The sequence below is a fragment of the Ceratotherium simum genome, chromosome 5 (genome assembly GCF_057802395.1).
Source record: "Ceratotherium simum simum isolate JZ-2026a chromosome 5, ASM5780239v1, whole genome shotgun sequence".
Classification (NCBI taxonomy): domain Eukaryota; kingdom Metazoa; phylum Chordata; class Mammalia; order Perissodactyla; family Rhinocerotidae; genus Ceratotherium; species Ceratotherium simum.
This window is the reverse complement of record NC_141904.1, coordinates 69,832,282-69,842,500: the sequence shown is the minus strand read 5'-3', so window position 1 is coordinate 69,842,500 and position 10,219 is coordinate 69,832,282. Positions and strand designations below refer to the sequence as shown.

Sequence of the window (10,219 nt, the reverse complement as noted above, 5' to 3'; positions counted from 1 at the left end):
AGATTGGGGGTTTGCACACGCACTTTTCGATTTAATACAGGTTACTCATTTAGCTATAAGGAATTCATCGGGCAACAGTGTGAGACCAGCCTGGCAGGCAGTCTCTCCTTCCCTTTTACTTATTGCTTATTAAAATCTTGCCAGTGAATAGCAGGTAAACATCTGTCAGGATGTGAAGATTGAAAATTGTCACTTTATGCTCCTCTGGTTATTTTTTTTTTTAAACATTGAGCATGATGGTAACCATTTTTTTTTATCTTAAAAAAAATCTTTAATCTATGGTATAAGGCTGAGAAAGACCTGTAAGAGAACAAGACAAGTTTACCTAATCTTGACAGCCCTGGCTGTAATCTCACTCTGCTTGTGACAAGCCACACTCTAAGATTTATAACTGCTTAATCAAATGTCTAGAAGTCTCAGGAAATGTTATCATAGGACTTCCTTTCACATGACTTACTGAGAACTCAATAGACCGTTAGATAAGCTCTAGACTAAGCCGGACCTTAGAATAATTCAAATTGACTAACAGTTCTTTTGGGTTTTTTGGTTGGGAGGTGAGGGTTTTCAGTCTGTTTTGACAAGGGGGTGTTTGCAGCCCTGTTATGTCAGGGGCTCTGTTGCTCCCAATAGAGACACCGTGATTTCTCACGCTCCGTGGTCTTCAGGTAAAAAGGTTTGTGTTCTGAATCTTAGAGCTGCGTGGTGAGGGGATTCTGAGGAAACGCAAGTGTGGTAAAAGTTGCCTGCTGTCGGGGTGGTGACACACTCCTTGTGTGGCCGTAAAGGCAGCCTCAGAAGAGGGCCCTGCGTCCTGGATCAGCAGTGAGGAGGGGACTGCAGTGGGTCGTGAGCCACCCGTGCGTCAATGGAAGGATGACTAAGAGTGTGAGAAGCGCTGTGTCGCTGGAACCACACCACCTTCTCATGTGGTCCAGGGGGCCCCAGCACCACCAATACCACGAAGACCAGAATGACTCTCCCCACCCACAGCCAAACCAGAAATGCCCTGCTCACTCTGCCCTGTCATCAGAGGGGACTGTCAGCTGCTGTCTGACATCCTGCATGCTTCGGCTCTTACCCCAGTCTGACCAGCGTGGTTGTGCACAGTCCCTCTTACTGGTTGGTGACAGCCCACTTAGTGTACACATAGAGACTGAGAGCGGGCAAGGGGGTGAGATGGAGCGAGAGAGAGGGAGAAAAGGAGGGGAGAGAGGGAGAGAGAAGGAGAGAAAGGGAGGGAGGGAGAGAAATTCTGAGAGAGAGAGGGGGAAGAGAGAGACTAACAGAAGACAAATAGAAAGAGAGTCTGAGAGAGAAGCCACGACTGGAGAGGCAATGCTCTGATGTCGGCATTATCCATCAGACTTAGAACAAGAATCTGTACTTTGAAGAATCCAGCTTCTCCTGCAAGAAAGATCCCAAGATTGTGACCAATTCAGACTTTGCACGACAAAGTGAGATACCCTGGTCCCTAACTAGAAGTACTTTAGTTAGCTGTAGTAAATGGGAAGATTAAAATCAATGTAATTTAAACTTCTCCTCCCCAGAGGAGTCCAGCATCACAGGCTGCCAAAATAGTGCCCATGCCCTTGATGTGTCAAGTAAAGTTACTGTAAAAACAGAATTAGTGACACAAAAGGTTTTTCTCTACCCCTATCTCTCCAATTGGTTTTTTAAAACTTGGAATCATTCAGGGTTAATCTATAAAACCACCATTTGTTTCAAGAAGGTACAAGTTTTCTGTGAACCTGTCTTTAAAGTAAATATTGCGGGGCCGGCCCCGTGGCTTAGCGATTAAGTGCGCGTGTTCTGCTACTGGCTGCCCAGGTTCGGATCCCAGGTGCGCACCAACACACCGCTTGTCAGGCCATGCTGAGGCAGCGTCCCACACACAGCAACTAGAAGGATGTGCACCTATGACATACAACTATCTACTGTGGCTTTGGGGAGAAAAAGGGAAACAAAAAAGGAGGAGGATTGGCAATAGATGTTAGCTCAGGGCCAGTCTTCCTCAGCAAAAAGAGAGGATTGGCATGGGTATTAGCTCAGGGCTGATCTTCCTCACCAAAAAAAATCAATAAATAAATATTGCCTAGATGTCTGAAGACATGATTTTTCTTAGCCCACCTTGAGCCCCTCTGGTTGACACCCCTTTCCTGGATCCCTTCTTGCTCTGCATCGAAATCCTCTCACATCCGGGTGTTTTCCATAGATGTGATTGGGTTTCTGTTCACAACCCTGTGGTTCAAAAGGTTTCCTTCAGCACTGGTATTTGAGGGAGAAATCCCAAAATGCTGGATAGGGGAAGCAAGGGGACAGAGGATTGGAAATGAGTACCACTCCTGGTAAAGAAAAATTCTTTACAGTAACAGGAATGTTTAACAGACAAAATACCTTCCAAATATGCAAATCTGTGTTTATCTCAGAGAATTCTAAAGGGAACAAATCCGTAACATTAGCAATTATGACTTAGCTCAGAAGTTTCCCCCCCGCCCCGTAATACTTCTCAACATCAGTATAGCTTAGAGCTCTATGGTAAAATGTTTTCCTCCTATTTCTGTTAAGAGTTATTTGTTTAACATGCTTTTATTATCCCAGATGATGTGATTTGGGAAGAAAGCATTAATTCTCTTATCAGCTCTGTTTCCTTCCCAGTTGTTCAGAGAATTGAGCTACACCAGTAGTTTTTGAAGTAAGAGGCATTAAATAGAGAGCTCATTGCTGACCTGATTGAGTCACTTCTGAACTGTGGCCGCCCAGGCAAAGGGGATCGACAGCTTAGCATTTATGCAGCAAATGTGTTGGAATAACATGGCAAGCAACAGAATCAGGTGCCTTCACACACTGCCACCTCCCAGTTAGGCCTTTGTATCATCTAAATTTCTGGGAAACAAGATGCCTTAACTCTTCATTCCATGTTGCTTGTTCAGTGTGACTTCGGTGAATATTGTTCCTTGAGTGATGGATTTGAAAGGTAGTTGGTGTTTATTATAGGTATTATGAGTAATGTATATTGTCATTCATTCATCCATTTATGTATCCATTCATTCATTCATTCATGAGATATGTACTGGGTCCGGCCCTGTGGCGTAGCGGTTAAGTGCGCACGCTCCGCTGCTGGTGGCCTGGGTTCGGATCCCGGTCACGCACCGACGCACCGCTTGTCAGGCGGTGCTGTGGCGGCATCCCACGTCAAGTGGAGGAAGATCGACATGGACGTTTGTGCAGGGCCAGTCTTCCTCAGCAAAAAAGAGGAGGATTGGCATGGATGTTAGCTCGGGACTGATCTTCCTCACAAAAAAAAAAAAAGAGAGAGATATTTACTGGCTGTTTATAATGTACAAGGTCCTGGCAGATATGTGCACTCTTGTAACTGAGTATTCCTAACTCTGAAACATATTGCCTACATTATCCTGTTAGAATAATGTCAAATATAACCTTGTCAAAACAACTAGTCTGCAGGGTGTCCTTGGCGTACACTGTTAATCTGTGATTGTTCTCTAATGAGCTTGATGATAAATTAGATGCTGGCAGCTCATTTAGGACCACTGGGTGAGGGGATGGTTTTGTCCCATGCAGTCATTGACTTGTTTATTCAGCAGGGGCCTACTGAGCACCTACTATGTGTCCCTGTGCGAGGTGCTGGATCCTCCTCACCCTTTGACCTGCTGGATGATTATAGAAGCTTGTCTAAACCTGTGTTTTGCTATATATGTTTTACCCAGACACTTCACATCCTTCATGTGATCACAGCCTTCTCATCACTTGCACTGATCATGCTTTATGTTCTCCGTCCTTTGTCTCCTTCCCACCCTACCCAGCATAGAGCCCGTGACTAGCCATTTCAATAGCAAACTCTGCCAGCTCTCTCTCCCTTCTCCCTTCTCCCTCCACTGCTTTGGCTTTGGCAACTCCCAGCTTCATCTTCCATTGAGTCCTCTGTTCTTCCTAAGCTAATGAGTGCTGCTGGTGGTACTCTCACAACCACGCTGAGTACACAGCTCTGCGTGCTGGACTCAACTAAGCAAGCCCTCATGGGCTCCTCCATTCCAGTGTTTGTGGTTTTAGATTCCTCTCATCCACCACATTGACTAGCGTAGAATTTGCCTGCTTCGCTTGAGCCTCTGCTGTACTTTCATTTGATCTCAGCAGATGGTTTAATTCCTCTTTTACTATAAAGATGGTGGTCATGTGACTTGTTTAACTTCCCTTCTCTAAACTCAGAATCTTCAGCATTTTTTCTCTTTGATCGCCTCCTTAGTCTGCAAAATGGAAGGAATTCTCAGTTTATTGAGCAGCTCCTGTATTCCAGGCAGTGTGGTTGATTGCCCACGCCTAGACGCTACATCCTTCCATTTCTCATGACCTCATTCATTCGTTCATTCAGCAAACTTTTGCTGAATGACCGCCAAGTATCCAGTACTGTTAGGCTTTAGTGAAGCAGTGATAGGATACTCTTGGCCTAGTAAGAAGAGACATTTAGTCATTATCATATTGAAATGTCCCTGACTTTTGGCCAACTTAAACATAAAGTACATCTGGAGTACCTGAGATAAGATATTTCCTCTCTAAAGGTAGGGTTTCGGAGGAGTTTATTGGCTAAAGTAGTAGAAACGGGCACCCAAGAGGGAGAGAACAGCATATGTAGACATGTGAAAGAGCAAAGTGTGTTCAGAAAACAGCAAGTAATCGGGCGTAACGTGGAGTTAGTGGAGGAGGACAGCAGGAGAGACATCTGGGAAGTTACACAAAGGCCTTGTTATTCTAAACAAAGGAATTAAGATTATCCTTTAAGAACAGGGGTGCTTTGGGAGGTTTGCAAGCAAGGGAGTGACTTGACCAGATTAGCTTTCGATGTTTATGGTAGTAGCAGAAGTTTCCTTGTGTATTGCAGGAGAGAAATGATGAGGGCTGGATGGCCGTGTTGATGATGAAGAGAATGGGGATAAATTTGATGGATACATAAGACTAAGAATTATCAGGTCTTGGTGATCAACTGGGTGTCAAAGGAAATGACAGTGACTTTTTCCTGATCAGGAAAAGTAGCAGGTTTAAGGAAAGAGGGCTCAGTTTTGGACATGTTGAGTTTTAGGGACTTGGATAGGCTTTGAACGGTGGGAATAACCAATAAGGGAGAGAAGTAGCTATTGGGGATCCAATCTGGAGTAATCACTGAATAGATGGGGGTAAAACATATATGGAGGGCCCAGGAGAACCTTAAAGACTACCAACACTGAATGAGTGGATGGAGGTAGTGAAGTCTTTCAAAAATGACCAAGGAGGTGAAGGATCACAGAGTTAGGCGGTGCACCAGGGGATATGGTCTCAGGGAAGCTGTGGGAGAAGTTTGAAAGAGTGGCCTTCAGTGTCAGGTGTGACAGAGAACCTCTGGTCTGTTGGCTTCTGCGGTGTTTCTTGGTATGTCCTGGCGCCACCTGCATCCACATCCCCTGGCCTGCCTGTTGTGAATGCTGCCTCCAGGGTTCTACCATGGCCTTCCTGCCTGGATCTCCGTGAAGTATTTGATTCCAATTGGCTTCGGAGTTTAGGAACACTATCCTAGCCTGGAGAATTGAGAATCCACAGTGCAGAGAGTTGCAAGGAGGAGATATAAACATAGAGGCAGTACCCTTTCAAGATGCTTAACTGAATAGGGGAAAGAGGTTGAAGGGTGGGCTCTGGAGGACTGGAAGAGTAACCTGGAAATGACTGTTTAGGGTCAGAGTACCTTGAATGTATTTATAGGGTAAAATGAGGGAGCCAGTAGAGAGAGAGAGGAGGTTGGTGTTGGAGGGGTAATAACTGATGGAGGGCATGAGTATAAGAGTGAAGTTAGCAGGATGAAGATATTTGATGTTGGGTGGGGGAATTCCCTTTTGCCTTCTCCATCATCTTATCATACTTAACCTCTCTAAACCACTTGAAACCATCAACCACCCCTTCCTTCTTGAAACTCCCTTCTAGCTTCTATGTCACTCTCTAGGGCTCTACCCCTGACTGTGCCTCTATGGTGTATTGGACAGAAATTGAATGACTTCGAGGTTCAGGTGTTTGGCCACTGGCTTTGTATATGTGTATGCATGTTAATACTCCCTGAACTTCAGTGTCGTCTTCTAAAAAATAAAGGTTAATATGTAGCCCACAGGATAGTTATGAGGACTAGAACTTAATACTCAGTAAATGTCACTCTTCCTGTTTCCTAAATAGGGGAATTGACTATGATTTGTTCCAAGGACCTCCTCTCTCAGCCTTACCCACTCCCTTTGAACTGTCACCTCTGTACTGATGACTGCCCACTAGCTCTTGCTTTCACTTCTGCTTCTCTCCTGAGAACAACCTCTTCCCCTCACTAGGCTGTTCTCACAAGAACACCATTATTCTCCCAGTCACTGGGCTGGAAATCTGAGAAACTTCATTGATGCCACCTCGGCTCTTATAATCAGACAGTTCCCAGGTCATCAGTTCTAGCTGCACAATATCTCATTCATTCATTCATTCATTGATCTGATGTTGAATTATTGATCGAACTGCCTGGTACTCTGTTAAGTACAAGACTTGATCCCTGGCTTACAGTTAATCATTCAGAAAATGAGAATAGAGTGTAGTGATTGTTCTATAAGAGTTTAGTATAAAACTTGATGAGACCCATTGGGAGAATGCCTATCCCAGACTTGGTGGTGGGGGTGGTCTGTAAAAGCTTCTTAGCTTGAACTGTTTTGAGGTTCAAAAGGAATTGGCTCCATAAAGATTCATGGCAGAGGGCCGGCCCCGTGGCTTAGCGGTTAAGTGCGCGCACTTCGCTGCTGGCAAGCCCGGGTTTGGATCCCGGGCGTGCACCGACGCGCCGCATCTCTGGCCATGCTGAGGCTGCGTCCCACATACAGCAACTAGAAGGCTGTGCAACTGACATACAACTATCTACTGGGGCTTTGGGGGGAAAAATAAATAAATAAAATCTTAAAAAAAAAAAAAGATTCATGGCAGAGACACAGAGATAGAGGGAACGTGCATGTGGAGGTACAGAGGCATGAGAGTCAGTTGTTGAGTGTGGCAACAACGTAGATAGGGAAGAAGAGGAGAGAGGGAGTGAGCAAGAGCGCACTGGTACAGCCAGCTCACGAGGGCTGTGTGTCTGGCCCAGCACTGCGCTACACAAATAAAATGGGAGCCCCAAAAGGAATTTCAAATTTTCTATTAGCTGCATTGAAAAAGTAAAAAGAATCAGGTGTAAATTATAATATCATTTAATCCAGTTTATCCAAAATATTATCATTTCAACATAATCAGTTTTTAAAAATTATGAAAGACACATTTTACATTCTTTTCTTTCATACTGTCTGAAAAATCATCTCAATTCAGATATTAAAATTTCATCAGAAATACTTTTTATTTCAATACTGTATTTAAATGTTATATTTAAATTTCATAAAACTTACAGTTGAAAAAGTAGATTCACATACCCGAGTTATTCAACACATACTTAAAAGTTTCCCAGTATCTGAACTGAGTATTAGTTTTTAAATTTAAATAACTAATTTGCCTTAAAATTACACATACATTAAAAATTCAGTTCTGCAGTCACGCTAGCTACATTTTAGGCGCTCAGTAGCCTTACGTGGCCAGTGGCTTTCATGTTGGACGGAGCAAGCCTAGAGGTTCAAGACTTCACACTTGAGGCAGTAGGGAGCCATTGAAGAAGGGCTGTTGGAGCAAGGGTGGTGACACAAGAAGACGTGCTGTGGTGTGGGCAGACTAGGAGATGCATTAATTCACATTCAGAGTTATAGACTGATGGGGGCATGCTCCGAGGCAAGGGTATGGAGAAGCAGATATAGTTAGAGAGGAGGAGAGTGGATGGGCATTGGTAATAAACTATCAGATAATTCCTGATTCGGAATGTGACCCCGTTCCAGAAAACCCCTGGCTTGGGGGTTTGGATGGAAGGAAAAGTAGACGATCTCAGTTTGAGACAAAGTTGAGGTTCTTTTAGGATATCAAAGTAGAAATGTCCAGAAAATTGTAGGAGTGGGGGTCTGCAGTTCTGGAGAGATATTTTGGTTGAATCCTAAAATGATTCAGGAGTCACCAGTATAGGCAGATGTGAGGTGAAGCCATGGGATGGATAAGGTCTTCCGGGGATGGTGCTTAAGCGCAAAAGTCAGCAAGCTACAGCCCTGTGGGCCACGGCCAGCTGCCACCTGTTTGGTAAATAAAGCTTCATTGGAACCCAGCCACGCCCATTTGTTCACATATTGTTTCTGGCTGTGTTTGTGCTACAACAAAGCCACCACTCTGAGTAGCTGGGACAAAGACCATGTGGCCTGTAAAGTCGAAAATATTTACTATCTGGCCCTTTCTGGAAAAAGTTTGCCAACCCACGCTTTAGAGTTTGGGAGTGCTGAGGATGGAACTCGAGGCAAGATAGAAACATTTAAGAATGCATAGAGGAAGTTAAGTTCATTAGAAAGGGTGAGAAGGAGCCATCAGATAAGTAGGCAGGGAACCAGGATGAACAGGAAAACCTGGAGGCAAAGAGAAGAGATTTTTTTCCCAAGAGAGACAAAATGCAAGTGTCATGTGTTGTCAAGAGGTCAAGTAAGGTAAGGATTGAAAAGTGTCAATTGAATTTAGCAACTCCAAGTTCATTAGCAATTGTGGTAGGAATATTTTCAGCAGAGAGGTGGGGCAGAAGCCAGCTTGCAGTGGGCTGAGGAACCAGTGGGAGGGAGGAAGTGGAGACAATGGAGACAGTGAGGTATAGTTCTTTCAATTAGTTGGCAATAAAAGGAAAGAGAGAGCAGGAGGGAGCCGAAAGAGACACTTGAGGTGGAGGAAGATTATATTTTAAGATTGGTATGCATACCTGACAGAGGGAGAGGGAGAGTTGAGAGGTACCAGTGGGAGAGGGAGACATCACTGGGAGAGGGCAGCATCAGTGGGAGAGGGAAGCATTGATGGAGGAGGAGTTCAAGAGGCAGGGGGAGGTGGGAGGGAGGTCCAGCCCTCTTTTCATTAAAGCTTCCTAATTTGTCCCCTGGTCTCCTTGTTTTGGCCCCATCCTGGGTATCCTGGGTATTCTATCAGTATCCTGAAAAGCTTGTCATATCCCAGCCCTTCCCTGCTCAATTAGGGTCCCATGTCCAGTCTTCACTTTCAGGCTTAGCCACTTTCATTTCCAGGCACCTCTCCTCCTATTTGCCTGTGAGCACACCCTCCCTCAGCCCATCTCAGCCCTCCTCATGCCTAACGTCTTGAAATACAGTACTCCATTCATATGTCAGGGCATCACCCAAGTCTTGCCTACCCTGACCTATAATAGGTGCTCAGTTGAGTAGTATTTATGAAGTAGAAATGCAAGCAAAAATCACAGGTCATTAAAATTTTAAGGCACATTATAAATTTATTATTGAACAAGAAACAGGACTCATTTCTTTGATCCCATAATAAAAACAGTACAAATTCACATAGGACAGTTTTCTCAACCATGATGCTATTGACATGGGGGACTGGACGATTCTTTGCTGTGGGGGCTGTCCTGTGCATTGTAGGATGTTTAGCAGCATCCCCGGCCTCCCAGTACCACCTCTTACCTCCAGTTGTGACGACCAAAAATGTCTTCAGACATTACCAAATGTCCCCTGAGGCGTGTCCTTTTCCCTCATACTTTTCATTTTTAATAGTTGCATCCAAGAGAAATTATCCTAAAGATATATCTCATTCCAGGCAGTGATAAATGAAAACCACCCACTTTTGACTGCTAACCAAGCTTCCAGTGGCTCTGTCCTATTCCATCTAACAATATATCAACTTAAAAAAATCAAAATAGATGCTCTGGCTTGTGAGCTGATGGTTGTATCACTTAGCTACTATATGTTAAGATCTTGAAGTCTTAACACAAACTCCGTTTCATGTGACATACATGCCCCAACTTCTCTGCCTGTTCCAAACCAACTCTTGTTTTTTATTCTTTGATTCGGGCCATTCTGATCAAAGTGAGGTCAGAATTCTCCCATCACAAATATCCACCTATTGGTAGGAAGCCAACTTGTTTGTACAAAAAGTTTGTACAAAAACTTGTACAAACATAGAGAGCTATTACATCATATTTAAAATTTTTATTTAAAGTTCACGAATTCATGGGAAATGAGCAAAGGGAAGACATGGTAGACTTTGGAGGGCTATTTTAAGGAACACTTGAACACACCCGGTTGTAATGTTA

The 10,219-nt window shown here is 44.1% G+C and overlaps 1 protein-coding gene across 13 annotated transcripts in view; it reads left to right on the top strand.

Annotated features, from left to right (window-relative positions):
• FOXP1 (forkhead box P1) overlaps nucleotides 1-10,219 on the top strand; it is a 577,255-nt gene that overhangs the window by 322,400 nt on the left and 244,636 nt on the right. The gene's annotated exons all lie outside the window — the stretch shown is intronic.